Source organism: Phyllobates terribilis, unplaced genomic scaffold (genome assembly GCF_046119375.1).
Source record: "Phyllobates terribilis strain yellow unplaced genomic scaffold, ASM4611937v1 Scaffold_284__1_contigs__length_2488782, whole genome shotgun sequence".
In the NCBI taxonomy this organism is placed as follows: Eukaryota; Metazoa; Chordata; class Amphibia; order Anura; family Dendrobatidae; genus Phyllobates; species Phyllobates terribilis.
Window position 1 is genome coordinate 1419539 of NW_027363044.1, and position 21236 is coordinate 1440774.

The following is a 21236-nucleotide window of genomic DNA, read 5'->3' on the forward strand; positions in this document are numbered from 1 at the left end:
TTTCTGGCATCTATTGTTTCCTTAGACAGGTCTGTGTAGATTTTTAGATCTTTAAATGGTTCAGGAAAGGTTTTTTCTACCTTGATAAAGTTTTGAATTTTTTCTTTTGTTTGGTAGAAGTGAATTCGTAAGATTGTATCTCTTGGGGTGTCGGCTGCAACTGAGTTGGGACGGGGTAGTCTGTGGATCCTGTCTATAGTGAGTTCTTGATTGGATAATAAGGGCAGAGATTTTTTGAACACTGATTTAGCGTATTCAGATAGATCTTGTGGTGGGACTGTCTCCGGGATACCTCGTATTTTGAGGTTGTTCCTGCGGTTACGGTCCTCCAAATCCGCAAGTTTTGCTCTGAGCTTGTTGATCTCTGCGTGGGTATTATACTGGTCGTTTGTTGTTTTTTCGGTTTTGACTTCTACTAGAGTAAGTCTTTTTTCATAATCCTCCAGTCTTTTATTGAAAACTTGGAAAGTGGAATTTATTGTTTCTGTTTGTTTGTCCAGAGTAATTTTCATATTATCGTTGATCACTCTGGCCAATTCTAACATGTAAGATTCAGTGTTATTTGAGGGAGGTGGAAATTCCTTGAAAATGCCTGAATTGTAAGAAGCTTTATCGGGGGTCTTGGGCCCGTGATCTGTTTTCTGCTTATTTTTTTCCGGGCTATGATTTGGGGATGAGTCTGTGAAGTCAGAGTCTGAGTCAGACTCAGCGTGATCCTGGCACACTGTGCCCTTGTGACCCCAGCTTTCAGGTTTCGATCTTTTATGAGATATTGAGGTGTCCATTCCCTCAAAGTTCAGATTGTTAGGTGCGATTGAAGGAGGATGGTCCTTGTTTATGACTGTTGGAGGGGATAGGATAGAGGAAGAGGGATTTTGGAAAGAAGTTTGTGACACTTCTTTTTGGGAATTTTTTCTGGAGGTTGATGTTTCTTCCCTTTTGAGGGGAGATCTGGACTTGAGAGGGCTGGCTGTATTTGGAGAGTTCTCCAGGGTATTACAGTATGTGTGGTAATGAGGATTTTTCTCGGCAGGATTTTTAGATTTATTTGTAGAATTAGAGGATTTGCTACTTGCAGTAGCACTTTTTTTAGTAGAGCTCATGTTTGACTGTGTCAGTTAGAGCAAAACTTTAAATTTTTAGACAGGATTTGATTTTGAAATGAGTTTATCCGACTCCTCTGTAGTTTATAGGTTTTTGTAAAGAAAAAAAAATGTTATTGGATATTAAATGATCTCAACCAAGCAGAGGTAATCTGTCAGAGATATAATTAACCTGTATTACTAAGTTAGAAAAATACAAGTTAGACGGTTGGAAATAAGTCCGTGGGACTCTGTAATCCTAACGTTTAATATGATTTTCCTTCTTTTCCAGTGACAGGTTGAGACCTATTGCCTGAACATAGGAGAGTTTTGTAGGGGATCCAAGTAAATGATACGAGAATTGAACCTTAAGAGATTAGTAGCACTGATTTATTGTGCCAAAATTGAGGAAGTCACAACTTTGTCGTGTTATATGTGTCATAGATTTTGCATTCAGATGTGATCTATGCTCAAGATTGGCAGTTGGCAGAAGTAATTCTGTAGATGCAAGTAGGGAACAGTGTTACGTTTTGCAATTCCAATTAGTGCTGCGAGATGCACTTAGATTCTGCTGTTGAGGCAGTTGACTGTCAGGTGTAACACTGTAGGTGTTAGGGGAGTTGTAGCTGTGATATGCAGATGGCAATCTGTATTCACACTCTGAGTTCCAAAAGAGACAGAACTGCAATGTATATATGCAATGTGCCACAAGGTCCAGTTAATATTTAAATGCCGAGCAGTCAGCAGTCTGTATTCACACTGTGGGAGCTGAGAAGGACGCGATGATTCCTTCGTTCGCCGGGTAGTAGGGGGGGACGGGACGGGGGAGTATGTACTAGCCTGTACTATGTCTCCGCTGATCCGGTGTCCTCTTCGCTCCCTCCGTGCAGTCCGCGCTGTCCTCCTCACCGTGGTGCTGGATCTTCTCCTCCGTGCCTTCCTGTGTGGGACCTCGGTCGGCCTTTTCGTGATCCAAGGGTGTCAGGAAGGATGTGGGTTTGTGATGAGGCACAGCTTGTTAATGGTGCCTGAGGTGCTGTCGCCTTCCCTCTTCTCCCTTGGGAACTTGAGCTGTGCTTCTGATGGTGGGAAAGTGCAGCCGCCGACTTCAAGTAGCTGGAACAACTTCAATTTTGGTGCGATTTCTTCAGGGAAGGTCTCAAAATACTCCTGAGAAGTTCCCCAGACGGATTTTGTAGGAGCATTTGGGATTTCCTCATTTAAATTGCTTTGAGGTAGCTTTGATTTGGTTGCCTGTATGGAGCTCAGCTCTTCTGCGACCTACATCAGCCAAGCCCAGGCCACGCTCCCCACTTCTACTTTTTAAACCATTTTCACTATGCAGCGTTTCTCCACACCTGCCTGTCTAGTTGATTGGAGGGGTGTCGGTCCTGAGGAAAGGTCTTGGGAGCCTACCGACAACATCGTTCTCCCCCCTGTGATTTTTGAGCAGTTTCTCCGTCGGGTTGGCCTAAAGAACAGTGGGGCGTAAGGGGGGTGCTGTCACAGCGGTAACTCACGTGCCTCCTCAGCGTCGTCCTACTCTCCATCGTCAGCGTTCGGCGTCTCCTCCCATCAGGTCGGCTCGCTGAGGTTTGCCTCTTGCCGCTCTCCTCTGCACAGCTGCAACAGCATGGTGTTTTCCATTTGACCTTAGGGGGCATGGCCGGTCTCTGCAGGAATTTAACCCTGCTTTGTCCTGCAGAGATCAGGAGTGGTACCTGGCGACTACCTGTGGCCGAGGCTATCCTCGCCACCAGAGGCTCTAGTGAAAACCAGTTAGTTGCTTAGTCACGCCACTCCAGGGTAAGCCCGGCCCCAGGAGCAGTGGGTCCACACCCAGCCGTGTTACAGGAAGTTTCAGCAGTTTTTATTTTAAGTACATTAAGACAACTTTTTCTGTTGAACAACTTCCTTTGTAGAGAAGCTGTCACTTGACATAAATGTGTAATTTTTTTCCGTTCTCATGAATCTGCGTCATTTTGTTTTTCTTTCCTGTGCCCCTTCGTTTCTAAAATATGGCACTTTACGCCTTGTGTAAAGTAGTCTTTTTAGCCAACTCGGAGTGGTCTTTAACCCCTTACTGGCCAGGGGTTATTAGTACGCCCCAGGCCATCACCCCCGGTTCAGGACTGGCTCCGGCGCTGAGCCTGCACTGAACCAGGCACATGTCAGCTGATTCTTACAGCTGACATGTGGCTGCAACAGCCGTTGGTGGAACTGCGATCCACCCGCAGCTGTTAACCACTTAAATGCCGCTGTCAATCTCCGACAGCGGCATTAGCCCCGCCCATCGGTGACCTGTCACGTGATCGCGGGTTACCGATGCGTGGGCATGGCAACCCGGGGTCTGCAGCAGACCCCTGTGGTTGTCATGTCTTGCTTGGTATGAGCGCCACCTAGTGGTTGGCGCTCATAGCACATGAGCATTTCTGCTACATAGAGGCAATCTGCTCATCGCCTTTCTGAAGCCGAGCCGATCAGGTAACTGCAGCTTCTGGTCTCCTGTGGAGACTATTGAAGAGGCAGAAAGTGGGAAAAAATGTTTTTAAAAATATGAAAAAGGTAAAACAATATATAAAAGTTTAAATCGCCCCCTTTCGCCCAATTCAAAATAATAATAATAAAGAAAAAACACATACACATATTTGGTATTGCTGCGTTCAGAATCGCCCATTCTATCAATATAAAAAAAAGAATTAATCCGATCGGTAAACGGCGTAACGAGAAAATTCTAAACGGCAGAAATATGTTTTTTGGTCGTCACAACATTGAAATAAAATGAAATAACGGGCGATCAGCTCGACACGCAAAAAATAAGCCCTCACTTGGCCCCAGATCCCGAAAAATGGAGACTCTACGGGTCTCGGAAAATGGCGCCATTTTTAGCAAACTTTGGATTTTTTTCACCACTTAAATAAAAAAGAACCTATACATGTTTGGTGTCTACAAACTCGTAATGACCTGGAGAATCATAATTGCAGGTCAGTTATAGCATTCAGTGAACGTGGTAAAAAAAAAACAACCGTGGAATTGCATTTTTTTTGCAATTTCACCGCGCTTGGAATTTTTGTCCCCGTTCTCCAGTACATGATATGGTAAAACCAGTGATGGCGTTTAAAAGTACAACTTGTCCCGCAAAAAATAAGCCCTCACATGGCAATATTGACCTAAAAATAAAAAGGCTATGGGTCTGGGAAGAAGGGGAGCAAAAAATGAAAATGCAAAACTGGAAAATGCTCCGGTCATTAAGGGGTTAAAAAGACCCCCATGTAGAAGAGTTTTGTATCACTACCACTTAGCTAAAGGGACAAGATGAATCTATAAGTAAGAGGAGTGGAGTGGCCGATGGAAAAGGGAATAAAACCAATCCCAGATCCAGAAGAACAGCGGCATTTACACCAAATAAATGTTCTAGATTTATGACAAGTGACAGATCCTATTTAATGTGATTGTTTCTGTGACATTACAGCCATTTTCTGCTATTCTAGAACTCCTTTCCATATAAATGTATTGTGGCTCTAGATGGTACCGTGTCTGCTATCATTGTAATCTCCATTACTGGATAGAATTAGAGAAGAAAGACTAAGGCTCGAAGCTGTGACCAAAAATGATCAAAAGTGACTGCAGATTTTATTTGTATCTTTTTAGGCAAAAGGAGTTAATAACAGCGATCACCTGACCGGGGTCTTACATCTTCAAGCAACTATTCCCAATCATCCGGGGAATCTACAAGAAGAAATGTCTTGTTTGCAGCCACTGATTTCTCTGCCTCCATTCAGTCCACAGTTGTGGATTTGTCCGGCTGAATCTTCCATGAGGCTTTTCCTCCATCACTGACTGCGAGGATCCATCACAGAACTGCCATAGATTCAGCTTATGTGCTCAGACATCACTGGGAGCCCCCCAGCAATGTATACATGACATTGCCAGAACAGACCACCCCACTGTATCCCGAGCTGATCACTCCGTACTAGGACCCTGGAATAGAAGTGGACGGCCTCCACACACAGGGGGCAGCTGTGGACGTGGTCCTGTGCCGGCTTCATTAGGGCAAGGTATATAGAGGATCTCGTCTGTACCGAGAAGCCGGACAAGCAGTCCTGCAGCAGAAGTGACCGAACACTGCGAGGGTCAGGACCTAGGACCACCTCTTGGGAGGAGGAGGAGGATGTTTTAATGAAGTATAAAAACTTAGGACACTATAGTCCTGATTGATCAATGCAATTATGCCAGAATTCTGGTGTAAATCACTTTGAAAAGTCACAATTTTTGTGCATTGTTGAGTTGATCAAAAATGTTGTGACGTTTTGTGTTTTCACGTCAGTTTTGCGCAGCTTCACCAAAATGGGCAGAGTTGGGGCAGGATGGAAGTGTGGCACCACAGCTTGTCTAATTCATAGCGAACTGTGGCTTCCCTTACACCAGAAATCTTACTCCAGTCCGTGAGTAAGATGTGAGCATTACTTTGCATGGCAGACGGTTTTACATGGGCACATAGCCTAAGAGCGGGGAGCGGCTCTAGTGTCACCTGCTGGGATGGCACAATCACTGTCTGAACAGGGTCCGAGCCCACATCTCCTGAGCTCAGGCTTTACACTGAGCATCACTGTCACGGAGGTCAGATTAGAAGGGCATGGAGCACGATGTGGATGGTTGCCTCCGTATCCGCCATTACCTGGACTGCTAGCTTTACCTGGACACTCTGGATCAGCTCCTCCGTCTTGTCGAGACCTCTAAGGGCCTGTTCACACAAGCAGATAAAATATCATTCAGAGTTTCATCCAGAAAAGTGGGAGAATTCTTTTCTCACTTGTCGTCCATGTGCAGTCCAGATCTAATCTGGCTTTTTAACCATTTACAGTTTCCAGGGCTACAGGATTGCAATGTATCTGTATAAAGCAGATTTTTTTCTGTACCCATAGACTTGAATGGGTGAATCTTGTCTGACGGATGAAACGAGTACATGCTGCCATTTTCTTTCTTTATTTTTTGCTCACACACAGATTCGATCAGTGACAAAAAAGAAAAATGACTCCTCTGCACTTTCCCATTGAATACCATTGGTCTGAGTGCCGTCCATTTGTTCCACAGACAACTTTCCTACTGAAAATACATTTGTGTGAACGAGTCCTAAGAAAGACCTTGTAATTGGTTATTAGATGTTGACTGAAGTTTGGCTCTGAAAATGCAGGGCTCTTAAAGACGTTCTCTAATACTTTAATGCAGATGATTTATGCATAAAATAGGTGGTCTATATCAGATCGTTGTAGGTCCGACTCTTGGCTCCCCACCAATAAGCTGTTTATAGCTCTGGCAACGGCCGGATGTAACTTGTGAACAGAGCGCACCCCAGTGGCCACTGCCTGGTGCTGCAGATCACCTCCGGTACTCCTCAATAGCTGGTCTGCACCCGGCAGCGGCCGCAGTGTACGGAGCGGTTTTGTTCCACTTTGAACATTGCCTGCATCTTGCCAGAGGTGATGACAGCTGATCATCGGGGGGCCGATGGTTGGACCCCCACCTGTCTTATATTAATGACCTATCCAGTGGAGTATAAAAGTGTTTGATAACTCCTTTTAAAATCTTGTTTCCATCCCATTGTCTTATACAGCGTGTATCTGTGTTCTTTCTGTAACCAGATGGGCCTGACCTCTGATGGTTCTTCTAGGCTTCTATTACTGCTCTTACAGCCCCAGCATGCATCATTTGTGCTGGAGAGGAATATGAAGACGCAGGAGCAAATAGAAGAAAAATTAGGAAAGCTTGGATTATTAGAAGAGCAAAAAATGCTCATAGTGGAGGTGAGCCGATTATTTTTTTTAATCTTTTTTTAACTTTCATTTTTATATTTTTTTATTTTTAGGACATTTGTTTCCTCTCTTCAGAAAATAACAGTAAATAAGATTGATTAAAGCTTCTGGAAAGGTGTTCAATAACGTCTGATCAGGTGGCTGGTTTGTAATGGTTGTCCCATCTTACCAATCCCTCTCTTCTACCATGAATGTGACATTGTGGGATGAATATATATATATGTATATGTGTATGTGTGAAAAGTTGTTTGCCCCTTCCTGATTTCTCATTCTTTTGCATGTTTGTCATACTTAAATATTTCAGATCTCAAAACAAATTTTAATATTAGACAAAGATAACACAAGTAACCACAAAATGCAGTTTTTAAATGAAGATCCTAATTATTAAGGGAAAAAGAAATCCAAACCTACAGGGCCCTGTGTGAAAAAGTGATTGCCCTCTAAACCTAATAACTGGTTGAAGCACCCTCAGCAACAACAACTACAATCAAGTGTTTGGGATAATTGGCAATGAGTCTTTTACAACACTCTGGAGGAATTTTTGCCCACTCATCTTTGCAAAATTGTTGTAATTTAGCCACATTGGAGGGTTTCCGAGGATGAACCGCTTTCTTAAGGTCAGGACTTTGACTAAGCCACTGCAAAGTCTTAATTTAGTTTTCCTTAAGCCATTCAGAGGTGGACTTAATAGTGTGTTTTGGATCATTGTCCTGCTGCATAACCCAAGTGCACTTCAGCTTGAGGTCATGAACAGATGGCCGAACATTCTCTTTCAGGATTTTTTGGTTAACCAGCAGAATTCATGGTTCCATTTACCACAGCAAGTCTTCCAGGTCCTGAAGCAGCATAACAGTCCCAGACCATCACGCTACCGCCACCATATTTTACTGTTGGTATGATGTTCCTTTTTTGAAATGCAGTGTTACTTCTACGCCAGATGTAATGGGACATACACCTTCCAAAAAGTTCAACTTTTGTCTTGTCAGTCCACAGAGTATTTTCCTAAAAGTCTTGGCGATCATCAAGATGTTTTCTGCCAAAACTGAGATGAGTCTTTGTTCTTATTGCTCAGCAGTTGTTTTTGTCTTGGAACTCTGCTATGCGTGTCATTTTTGCCCAGTGTCTTTCTTATGGTGTAGTCATGAACACTGTCCTTAACTGAGGCAAGTGAGACCCTCAGTTCTCTGGATGTTGTTGTGGGGTCTTTTGTGACCTCTTGGATGAGTCGTTGCTGCGCTCTTGGGGTAATTTTGATCAGCCGGCCACACCTAGGAAAGTTCACCATTGTTCCATATTTTGCCTATTGTGGATAATGACTCCCACTGTGGTTCGCTGGAGTCCCAAATCTTTAGAAATGGCTTTAGAACTTTTTCCAGACTGATAGATCTCAATTACTTTGTTTCTCATTTGGTCCTGAATTTCTTTGGATCGCAGCATGATGTCTAGCTTTAGAGGATCTTTTGTTCTACTTCACTTTGTCAGGCATGTCCTATTTAAGTGATTTCTTGATTGAGAACACGTGTGGCAGTAAACAGGGCTGTGTGGGGCTACGGAAATTGAACTCAGCTTCCCAAAGATGTGACAAATCACAGTTAATTTATGTTTTAAGGAGGGAGGGGCATCACTTTTTCACACAGGGCCCTGTAGGTTTGTATTTCCTTTTCCCTTAATCATAAAAACCTTCCTTTTAAAAACTGCATTTTGTGTATACTTGTGCTATCTTTGTCTAATAGGAGTCTGCTGCTGACATTGGTATTGGGGTAATGTCCCCCAATTCTGTTAATATCCTCCATCCTGGTATGTATGGTCCCTCCTTCCTGGTATATGTGGCCCCCATCCCATCTTGGTATATGTGGCCCTCATCCCCATCCTGGAATGCATGGCACCCCTTGATCCCCCATCCTGGTATGAATGGCACCCCTTTGATCCCCCATCCTGGTATGCATGGCATCCCTTGATCCCCCATTCTGGTATGCATGACACCCCTTGATCTCCCATTCTGGTATGTATGGCACCCCGTGATCACACATCCTGGATACATACAGTAACAGACCAAAAGTTTGGACACACCTTCTCATTTAAAGATTTTTCTGTATTTTCAATGACTATGAAAATTGTACATTCACACTGAAGGCATCAAAACTGTGAATTAACACATGTGGAATTATATACTTAACAAAAAAGTGTGAAACAACTGAAAATATGTCTTATATTCTAGGTTCTTCAAAGTAGCCACCTTTTGCTTTGATGACTGCTTTGCACACTCTTGGCATTCTCTTGATGAGCTTCAAGAGGTAGTCACCGGAAATGGTTTTCACTTCACAGGTGTGCCCTGTCAGGTTTAATAAGTGGGATTTCTTGCCTTATAAATGGGGTTGGGACCATCAGTTGTGTTGTGCAGAAGTCTGGTGGATACACAGCTGATAGTCCTACTGAATAGAATTTGTACTATGGCAAGAAAAAAAGCAGAAAAACACGTCCCCAGCATGAGACACCCATTCAGGGTCCGGCGTAAGGGCAAGCAGACAAGGCATCTGCCTAGGGCCTCCAGCCCGTGGCGTGCCGCTATAGGGCCCGTGAGTTCGTCCCCCCGCATCGCGCATTGAACTGTATCGGTAGCGGGGGAATGACTGTGCCTGCAGAGTGGAGCTGCTGAGACGCTCTGCAGAGCATGGAGCAGCTGGAGAACGAGGAGAGGTGAGTATTGTATGCATTTGTTTTTTATACGTGGTGACCATAATACTGCAGAACTGGGGGGCTGCATTATACTGTATGTAGTGGCTGAATTATACTCTATGGTTGGGGCCGAATTATACTTTACGAGGACTATGGGTTGCATTATATTATATGTACTATATGTTTGGCTGCATTATACTATAGGGAGGCTGCATTATACTCTATTAAGGACTGAGGAGAATGCATTATACTATATGAAGGACTATGGGCAGTGCATTATACACTATGAAGGACTATGGAGAGTGCATAATACTATAGGGAGGGTTATGGGGAGTGCATTATACTATAGGGAGGGCTATAGGGAGTGCATTATACTATATGGAGGACTATGAGGTGCATTCCATTATATGGAGGACTATGGGGAGTATATTATACTATATGGAGGGCTATGGGGAGTGTATTATACTATATGGAGGGCTATAGGGAGTGCATTATACTATATGGAGGGCTATAGGGAGTGCATTATACTATATGGAGGACTATGAGGTGCATTCCATTATATGGAGGACTATGGGGAGTATATTATACTATATGGAGGGCTATGGGGAGTGTATTATACTATATGGAGGACTATGAGGTGCATTATACTATATGGAGGGCTATGGGGAGTGTATTATACTATATGGAGGACTATGAGGTTCATTATACTATATGGAGGGCTATGGGGAGTGTATTATACTATATGGAGGGCTATGGGGAGTGTATTATACTATATGGAGGACTATGAGGTGCATTATACTATATGGGGGGGCTATGGGGAGTGTATTATACTATATGGAGGGCTATGGGGAGTGTTTTATACTATATGGATTGCTATGGGGAATGCATTATACTATATGGAGGACTATGAGGTGCATTCCATTATATGGAGGACTATGGGGAGTAAATTATACTATATGGAGGGCTATGGGGAGTGTATTATACTATATGGAGGACAATGAGGTGCATTATACTATATAGAGGGCTATGGGGAGTGTATTATACTATATGGAGGGCTATGGGAAGTGTATTATACTATATGGAGGACTATGGGGAATGTATTATACTATATTGAGGAATATGGGCCACATTATACAATATGGAGGGCTGTGGGGCACATTATACTACAGTTATATGAAAAAGTTTGGGCACCCCTATTTATCTTAAGCTTATTGTTTTATAAAAATTGGTGTTTTTGCAACAGCTATTTCAGTTTGATATATGTAATAACTGTTGGACACAGTAATGTTTCTGCCTTGAAATGAGGTTTATTGTACTAACAGAAAATGTGCAATCTGCATTCAAACAAAATTTGACAGGTGCATAAGTATGGGCACCTCACCAGAAAAGTGACATTAATATTTAGTAGATCTTCGTTTTGCAAAAATAACAGCCTCTAGTCGCTTCCTGTAGCTTTTAATGATTTCCTGGATCCTGGATGAAGGTATTTTTGACCATTCCTCTTTACAAAACAATTCCAGTTCAGTTAAGTTTGATGGTCGCCGAGCATGGACAGCCCTCTTCAAATGATCCCACAGATATTCAATGATATTCAGGTCTGGGCACTGGGATGGCCATTCCAGAACATTGTAATTGTTCCTCTGCATGAATGCCTGAGTAGATTTGGAGCTGTGTTTTGGATCATTGTCTTGCTGAAAGATCCATCCCCTGCGTAACTTCAACTTTATCACTGATTCTTGAACATTATTGTCAAGAATCTGCTGATGCTGAGTGGAATCAATGCGTCCCTCAACTTTAACAAGATTCCCGGTGCCGGCATTGGCCACACAGCCCCAAAGCATGATGTAACCTCCACCAAATTTTACTGTGGGTAGCAAGTGTTTTTCTTGGAATGCTGTGTTTTTTTGCCGCCATGCATAATGCCTTTTTGTATGACCAAAGAACTCAATCTTGGTTTCATCAGTCCACAGGACCTTCTTCCAAAAAGAAATTGGCTTTTGCATACCTCAGCCGACTCTGTTTGTGGCGTGCTTGCAGAAACGGCTTCTTTCGCATCACTCTCCCATACAGCTTCTCCTTGTGCAAAGTGCATTGTATAGTTGACCGATGCACAGTGACACCATCTGCAGCAAGTTGATGCAGCAGCTCTCTGAAGGTGGTCTGAGGATTGTCCTTGACTGATCTCACCATTCTTCTTCTCTGCCTTTCTGATGTTTTTCTTGGCCTGCCACTTCTGGCCTTAACAAGAACTGTACCTATGTTCTTCCATTTCCTTACTGTGTTCCTCACAGTGGAAACTGACAGGTTAAATCTCTGAGACAGCTTTTTGTATCCTTCCCCTGAACAACTATGTCGAATAATCTTTGTTTTCAGATCATTTGACAGTTGTTTTGAGGAGCCCATGATGCCGCTCTTCAGAGGAGATTCAAACAGGAGAACAACTTGCAAGTGGCCACTTTAAGTAGCTTTTCTCATGATTGCATACACCTGGCTATGAAGTTCAAAGCTCAATGAGGTTACAAAACCAAAAAAGGTGCTTTAGTAAGTCAGTAAAAAGTAGGTAGGAGTATTTAAAACAAGAAAATGATAAGGGTGCCCATACTTATGCACCTGTCAAATTTTGTTTGAATACAGATTGCACATTTTCTGTTAGTACAATAAACCTCAATTCAAGGCAGAAACATTACTGTGTCAAACAGTTATTACATATATCAAACTGAAATAGCTGTTGAAAAAACACCAATTTTTATAAAACATTAAGCTTAAGATTAATAGGGGTGCCCAAACTTTTTCATATAACTGTATATGGAGGACTATTGGGAGTGCATTATACTATATGGAGGACTATGGGGAGTATATTATACTATATGGAGGACTTTGGGGAGTGCATTATACTATTTAGAGGGCTATAGGGAGTGTATTACACTATATGGAGGACTATGAAGTGCATTATACTATATAGAGGGCTATGGGGAGTGTATTATACTATATGGCGGACTATGAGGTTCATTATACTATATGGAGGACTATGAGGTGCATTATACTATGTGGAGGGCTACGGGGAGTGTATTATACTATTTGGAGGAATATGGGTCACATTATACAATATGGAGCTCTGTGGGGCACATTATACAATATTGAAGACTTTGGGGAGTGCATTATACTATAGGGAGTGTATTATACTATATGGAGGGCTATGGAGCAGTATATTATACTATATAGAGGGCTATGGGGCAGTGTATTATACTATATGGAGGGCTATGGGGCAGTGTATTATACTATATGGAGGGCTATGGGGCAGTGTATTATACTATATGGAGGGCTATGGGGAGTGTACTATACTATATGGAGGATTATGAGGTGCATTATACTATATGGAGGGCTATGGGAAATGTATTTACTATATTGAGGAATATGGGCCACATTATACAATATGGAGGGCTGTGGGGCACATTATACAATATGAAAGACTATGGGGAGTGCATTATACTATATGAAGGACTATGGGGAGTGCATTATACTATATGGAGGACTATAAGGTGCATTATACTATATGGAGGACTATGAGGTGCATTATGCTATATGGAGAACTATGAGGTGCATTATACTATATAGGGAGCTATGGGGAGTGTATTATACTATTTGGAGGAATATGGGCCACATTATACAATATGGAGGGCTGTGGGGTACATTATACAATATGGAGGACTATGAGGAGTATATTATACTATATAGAGGGTTATGGGGCAGTGTATTATACTATATGGAGGGCTATGGGGCAGTGTATTATACTATATGGAGGGCTATGGGGAGTGTACTATACTATATGGAGGACTATGAGGTGCATTATACTATATGGAGGGCTATGGGGAATGTATTTACTATATTGAGGAATATGGGCCACATTATACAATATGGAGAGCTGTGGGGTACATTATACAATATGAAAGACTATGGGGAGTATATTATACTATATGGAGGGCTATGGGGTGCATTATACTATATGGAGGACTATGAGGAGCATTATACTATATGGAGGACTATGGGGTACACTATACTATATGGAGGGCTATGGGGAATGAATTTACTATATTGAGGAATATGGGCCACATTATACAATATGGAGGGCTGTGGGGCACATTATGCAATATGAAAGACTATGGGGAGTGCATTATACTATATGAAGGACTATGGGGAGTATATTATACTATATGGAGGGCTATGAGGTGCATTATACTATATGGAGGGCTATGAGGTGCATTATACTATTTGGAGGAATATGGGCCACATTATACAATATGGAGGGCTGTGGGGCACATTATACAATATGGAGGGCTATGGGGAGTATATTATACTATATAGAGGGTTATGGGGAGTGCATCATACTATATGGAGGGCTATCGGGAGTGTATTATACTATATGGAGGACTGTGGGCCTCATTATACAATATGGGGGGCTGTGGGGCACATTATAAAATATGGAGGACTATGGCATGTATTATACTAAACAAGCAAAATGCTGCCTATTCATCGAGTAATTGGATTGTTTATGCCAGAACAAAAATCCTTGTTCTCAGCAGCACATCGGCCGGTGTAACCTGCAGATGTGCTGCTGATAACATGATGCTGTATGGGGACAGATTGATCTATTAGTGATTGTTCTGTATCCATCATTCTTCCTCAGCTGGTGTAAAGAGGTCGGGAAACAAGCGTCGAACGGCTTCAGTATTGTGGATTGCGCTCGTTTAGCGGCCTGATCTCAGGGCATGTACATACAAGCTAAATGTTTGTGTGGTGCTGTATGTCAGCATTTGGGACCCCACTTTAAACTTTTCCCCAGGGCCCCACTGTATCTAAAATCGGCCCTGCACCCATTTAAATGGTTCCCGTCCGCTGCACAGACTGGGAGAGAGAGGGGAGACTATTTGTGGCTTATGTAGTGGCGCTCAGTTTTGTGGACATCGGAGGGAAAGTTTTCTTTTAATTTATGAAATTCAATTCATGTGCTAAATTTAAAAAAATAATATTAATAACAATTCAACTTTATTTTAATCCTTAGGTTATGGGTGAGGATCTTTTGGCAGAAAGAACAGAGGAAGGACAAATGGAGACAAAAACCACTCAGACATTGGCCTCTTACATAATGCCGTCTGACGCCGAGTTCAGAGTCAAATGGTTTCAGAAAGCGAGCACTTTCCTAATGAGCAGCGAGTAATGATGATCAGCTCTCCGCCATCACTGACTGTCTGCAGACTGGAGCTCGTCCATCTCTAATCATTCCTGCTCAATGGGGGCCACAATATTTTGACTTCACAGTAATCACTGACATCTTTTCGGAGTATATTGTATACATAGTGATCTTTATACGGCTGGAGCACTTACAGTAGCCAATCAGATGGCATGCAGGTAGCGTTGTGCGAGATCCAGTATGCCATCCTGTTTCTATCATTAGAGGGTCCTGCTAGAGAACAGCGGCCACACTATTATACTGTGTGCAGAGTTACAGGAGTCTGTCAGATGTGGACTGCTACGTTCCAAAAAATGCTTAATAAGTTATTTTTTTTCAAACTGGATTGATATGCAAAATATTTTTAATAAAATCATTTTCTTATACTTGCAGGGTTTCTGTTTATTCAGTAATGTTGTAGCTGTTTTCTCTCACGCTGTGGATGATTGTAAATGAATACAGTTTCCTACATAATCATTGCAGCGGATCAGTTAAAAACGGGTGCCGTATGTGTTGTACCCAGGGCCGGCATCACCACCCGGGCAAGTGCCTGGGCCCTGAGCGAGCAGGGGGCCCACTCACCCTCTGGGACACCAGCGCGCTATGGGGCCCATGAGTCAGCGGAGCCTGATGCCAGCGAATGGGCACTTGCACTGGGCCTTCCCCAGTGCTTTAAACTGTTTCCAATACTTACCTCTCCCTGTTCCTCTGCTGCTCCTCTGTCTTCTGCGTCTTCTTACTCTGTGACATCTCAGGGCAGAGGGCGCGATGACGTCACTACAGAGCGCCCTCTGCTGAGCAGTCCCAGTGCAGAGAGTCGGAAGACCCTGATGAGACAGGCCTGCTTCCAGCAAGGAGCGGTGAGTATTTGATTTTTTTTTTTATGTAAGGAGTATTATATGGGGCTCATTATGTATGGAGTATTATATGGGGCTCATTATCTATTGAACAATATATGGGGCTCATTATGTATGGATTATTATAAGGGGCTCATTATTTATTGAACAATATATGGGGCCCATTATGTATGGAGTGTTATATGGGGCTTATTATCTATTGAACAATATATGGGGCTCATTATGTATGGAGTATTATATGGGGCTCATTATCTATTGAACAATATATGGGGCCCATTATGTATGGAGTATTATATAGGGCCCATTATCTATGGAGCATTATATGGGGCCTATTCTTTATGGAGCAATATATTGGGCCCACTATTTATGGAGCAATATATAGGGCCCATACTGTATGGAGCAATATATTGGGCCCATACTGTATGGAGCAATATTTGGGCTCCATTATTCTGTATGGAGCAATAAATGGTGCCCATAGTACTGGATGCAGGACCATGTGCTGCCCATAATACCGTATGGAGGACCATGTGGTGTCCATAATACTGTATGGAGGACCATGTGGTGTCCATAATACTGTATGGAGGACCATGTGGTGTCCATAATACTGTACGGAGGACCATGTGGTGTCCATAATACTGTATGGAGGACCATGTGGTGCCTATAATACTGTGTGGAGGACCATGTGGTGCCCATAATACAGTATATGGAGGACCATGTGGTGTCCATAATACTGTATATGGAGGACCACGTGGTGCCCATAATACTGTATGGAGGACCATGTGGTGTCCATAATACTGTATGGAGGACCATGTGGTGTCCATAATACTGTATGGAGGACCATGTGGTGTCCATAATACTGTATGGAGGACTATGTGGTGTCCATAATACTGTATGGAGGACCATGTGGTGTCCATAATACTGTATGGAGGACCATGTGATGTCCATAATACTGTATGGAGGACCATGTGGTGTCCATAATACTGTATGGAGGACCATGTGGTGTCCATAATACTGTATGGAGGACCATGTGGTGCCCATAATACGGTATAGAGGACCATGTGGTGTCCATAATACTGTGTGGAGGACCATGTGGTGCCCATAATACTGTATATGGAGGACCATGTGGTGCCCATAATACTGTATATGGAGGACCATGTGGTGCCCATAATACTGTATATGGAGGACCACGTGGTGCCCATAATACTGTATGGAGGACCATGTGGTGTCCATAATACTGTATGGAGGACCATGTGGGGCCCATAATACTGTATAGAGGACTATATTGTCTGCACTGCGCGCTGTGAGGATTCGCCGGTTTCTGAGCTGTTGTAGACTTTACAATAGATATCACTCATGTAATGTAAGAAGTCAGTGAAATCTTTAGCATTGTACTATACCTATATTTCTGTGCATCATGAATCGTGGTAGGTGTGAAAGGGGCCCACTGAGACTTTTGCCCGGGGCCCATGAAATCCTGGAGCCGGCCCTGGTTGTGGCATCTATTTCTTTTTGTACTGTATGCATGAGTTTTAATGGCGAATTTCTTTAAAAAAACAGTGGGATAAACAGTCATCTGAACTTGTCCCTTAACTTACATTGGTCTGTGAGGTGATCTGAAAGCAGAAAATCCAATGCTGACTTCTAGAACATTTGGGGTAACTTTCCCGCATTGGTCTCTACATAATCTGTGAATTCAGGGAACTGCTAGATCTGCGGCAGATAAAAGAGGGATTATATCAAAATGCCATCATGCAGACCAGCAAGTGACACATCGCTGGCATAAGGTCCTCTGCCCCGACTTGTTGCTTTTAGATTACATAGCAAAAACCTGATGACAGGTTCCCTGTAATAAAATCCCAGAGCTTCTCCCATGGGAAATCCAGCGGGTGGCAGATACTGGCCTGGAATCCTGCAAATACACAGTACTGCCGTCGCCTATACAATGCATTGTGAAAGGATTTGGCCCCCTTGAACTTTTCTACCTTTTGCCACATTTCTGGCTTCAAACATAAAGATATAAAATTCTATTTTTCTCCTTCCCCCATGACGGCACCACAGAGAGAGGGGATCCGCCCTTCAAGGACAGGAAACCTACAGATAAAAGGGCGGTACCTCTCTCCCGTATCAGTTGGTTTCCTGTCCTTGACAGGGACCTACGGATGGAAGTTCCTGGGAAGGAATGCAGAAAAGAAGGCTTACCAGGCCCGGCCAGACCGGTTCAGGCAGCGGGGGTTCCCTGCCTCGGCTGGTGCGGTGTCCTGTAGCGCCACCGCTGGGGTCAGCGAGCCTGTAGGGTGGCAGGGAGACGCGACACAGCAAAGAACTGGATCGCCGCGGTCTCCGGTGGCGTCGAGGCCCAGGTGGTGAGTATGGCGGGGCTCGGGTTAGTGAGTAGGCCTGAGCCCTGGGGCCCGGGTCGGAGGCTTGCCTGGGCTTCGCGCTCCCCTCTGACGCGAAGTGACACGGGCCGCGCGCGCCGGAAGTGACGCGACCGCGGGTCCCTCTGCGGGAAACTGCCCGCACGGGGGGGGGGCGCTCCCCTCACTGATGGTTCACAGTGGTGGCCTAGCGCGGGGGGGGGGGGCACACCTGATAGCCACAGGTGCCAGTGACTCACCCCCTGGGCCATGTTGGGCAGCGTTGCGCATGCGGGGTATACCCGGAGCCGGGTCCGATAGGGGTAGTAGTCCTCGTGGCGGTGACTCGGTCCGTGCCCAGGGTGTCAAACTAAGCGGCGGTGCTTGGCATAAGATGTTGTTCTGTTCGACTACGCCACCCGTTGATTGCGGCTATAAAGCCGCCGCTGCAGGGCAGACCGCTGAGGCCGGTGGTACGGTGGTGCAGCGTGGATGGTATAACCCCCAACGGGAGGGGTATAGCCTCAGGGCAGCTGGCTAGGCAGGGAGGAATGATGGTGGTCGTGGTGGTGTAACAAGGAATCACTGAGACGTGCGGTTGCAGTTTTCACAGCTTTACTCACAGTTCTTTATCAGGTCACTTGTGCGCAGTAAGGACCACCCGAGCCGTGCTGCGCCCACCAGGTGAGGGACTCGGCTAACTCCCAGGCAGTTCCGGAGCGTGGTCCAAGGCTCCCCTCTCTTCCTTCCTACTGGCCGTCCCCACTAGGGACCCACCTTTGTCCGGCTCCCTCGGGCCTTCTGGTGGTGAAACCTTTCCCGGTTTCCCTGACCCTATATGGTATGCCTTCCTGGTGGATATGGTGAGGGGTCGCGCCAAGGCTTGACCACGACCTCCGGTTCCTGGCTGAGGATAATTGGCCTCCACCAGTTTGGGATCCGGTACCCTTCTCTGCCAACCCTTCACCCGTTAACTCGTGGGATCTCAGGGTTCCCTCTCTTCTTGCGTCTCTGGGCCTTTCCTGGTGTTCCTGTTTCTCCTTCTTCTTCTTTCTCTCTCTCTCTGTCTCAGGCCTCCTCTCCAGGCCTGGCTCTGGAGCTGGGCCCAGACTGAGCCACAGCTCCCTGTCAGCCCTCTCCGGCTGAGCTCCTCTCTGAACTAACTCTCTATCCAAGATGGTGCCCACCTTTTATACTCCCTACTGACACCCGAGCCCAGGTGACCAGCACCCAATGGGCTCCTACCTATGCCCAGAGTCCCTCTCCTCTCTGCTCCTACACCACTGGGATGTCCCCCCCCCCCCCACTCCAGCCAGGGACAGAAGCTGTCGTACCTGCACATCTATCTGGTGGGAGTACCGTTGGTCTGTCCCCCGGAAATGGGGTGAGTGTAGTGTATGCAGGGTACTGAGCCCTGTTCCACACTCCATCCTTACCCGGGAGTGGAATACCACACCTCTGGATCGAGGTGCAATACCCCTGTAGCAGCCGAGTCCTCGGGGTGCTACACCAGCCCCGAAGGGCGGCCAGGAGTTCCCGCTGTCCGTGCTGTCGGAGGAGGACACGGTGATGGATCTGAAGGGGGGACCCCTATAGAGTTTAAATGGCCAGGCAAGCACAGGGGAAGTGCTTCCTAGCATTCTCTGGCACTCTGCTGCTATGAGCGAGCAGGAGACCCAGGAGGTGCAGTCCCTGCTCCCCCACTCACCATCGCCTCAGAGGAAGCGTATGAAAGGATCCTCCAGCGGCCCTTCACTGCAACACAGCCAAGGTGACGGAGGAAGCAGGCATTCTGGCAGTGCTACATCCTCAGTCGCCACCGCCAACCCAACGGAAAAAGGGACCGGAAGGCCAGGACCGGAGTGGAAGCGGGCGCTCTGGCAGATCGTCGCAGCGCAGCAAGGGCTCCTCTTCGGCATCTTCCAGGAGGACTCCGGCTACAAAGATGGCTCCACCTCCTGAACCGGTACCTGCTCTTCCGTCTGGTTGGTAAGTGAACTTCGTGAAAGTCCACTTTGTAACTAGGGGCCCTTGCTCTCTCTCTTGTCTTCCGTAGGGAAGAAAGAGTAAAGGGAAAACAAAAAATTAGGACTTGTGCATTATGCGATGAGGTCTTGCCCACTACTTGGGAAAAGAGACTCTGCAGCTCCTGCATTGAGCAGACCATATGCGAGGGAACCCCGAGATTTGCCTCTGATCTTAGAGACCTAATTAAGTCACAGTGGAAAACACTATTAAATCTTTTCAGGGCAAAAGAGTAAAGAAAACTAAAAACATATTCCCGAGTCCACGTCTAGTAGTTCTGAGCGTGACGGGGATTCGGACACTTCCACCTTTTCCTCCTCCTCTTCCTCGTCTACAGTTAGAGGAGGTCGGAGCAGTTTCCCCATTGAGGAAACTGATAGACCCATGGTAGACCTGACTGCCTTGATGAGGCTAAGAGATCCCGGCCCAAAAAATCCATACAAGACTCGATGTTTAGCGGCCTAGAACAGGAAAAGAGGAGATCTTTTCCACTCAATGAACATGTTCATTCGCTGATTATGAAAGAGTGGAAAAGACCTGAGAGGAAGGGCTTCCTTTACACTAAACGAAAGTACCCATTTGAGGCCGAAACCGGATGTCGCTATAGCTAAAGCTTAAAAAAAAAAAAAAATACTCCCTTCCATTTGAGGACATGGGTGTCTTGAAAGACCCCATGGATAAAAAGGCAGACACCTTCTTAAAGGGTTCCTGGGAAGCCGCTTGGGGGGGGGGGTTAACACCAGCGATAGCTGCCACGTGTACGGCCAGATCTCTAATGGTCTGGTTGGACCAGCTAGAATCACAACTGAGGCAGAAGACGTCCAGAGACTCAATCCTTGAAGCCATCCCGATAATGAAAGGGGCAGCAGCCTTCCTGGCAGACGCCTCTGCGGACTCCGTCAGGTTAAGTGCTAGAGCGGCAGGGCTTGCCAACGCGGCTAGACGAGCCCTCTGGCTCAAATGTTGGGCCGGGGACCTACAAACTAAATCCAGATTGTGCTCCTTCCCCTGCGAGGGCGAGTTTCTATTTGGGCCTGACCTTGATGACATCCTGGATAAAGCAGGAGATAATAAGAAACGGTTTCCTGTCCCGTCTAATACTGCTTACAGGAAACCTTTTCGGAGTAGACGATTTATGCGTAGGATACCCCCTAAAGAGCCCCCATTGAAGATTTGCCCCGGGTGAGGGGAAGGCTATC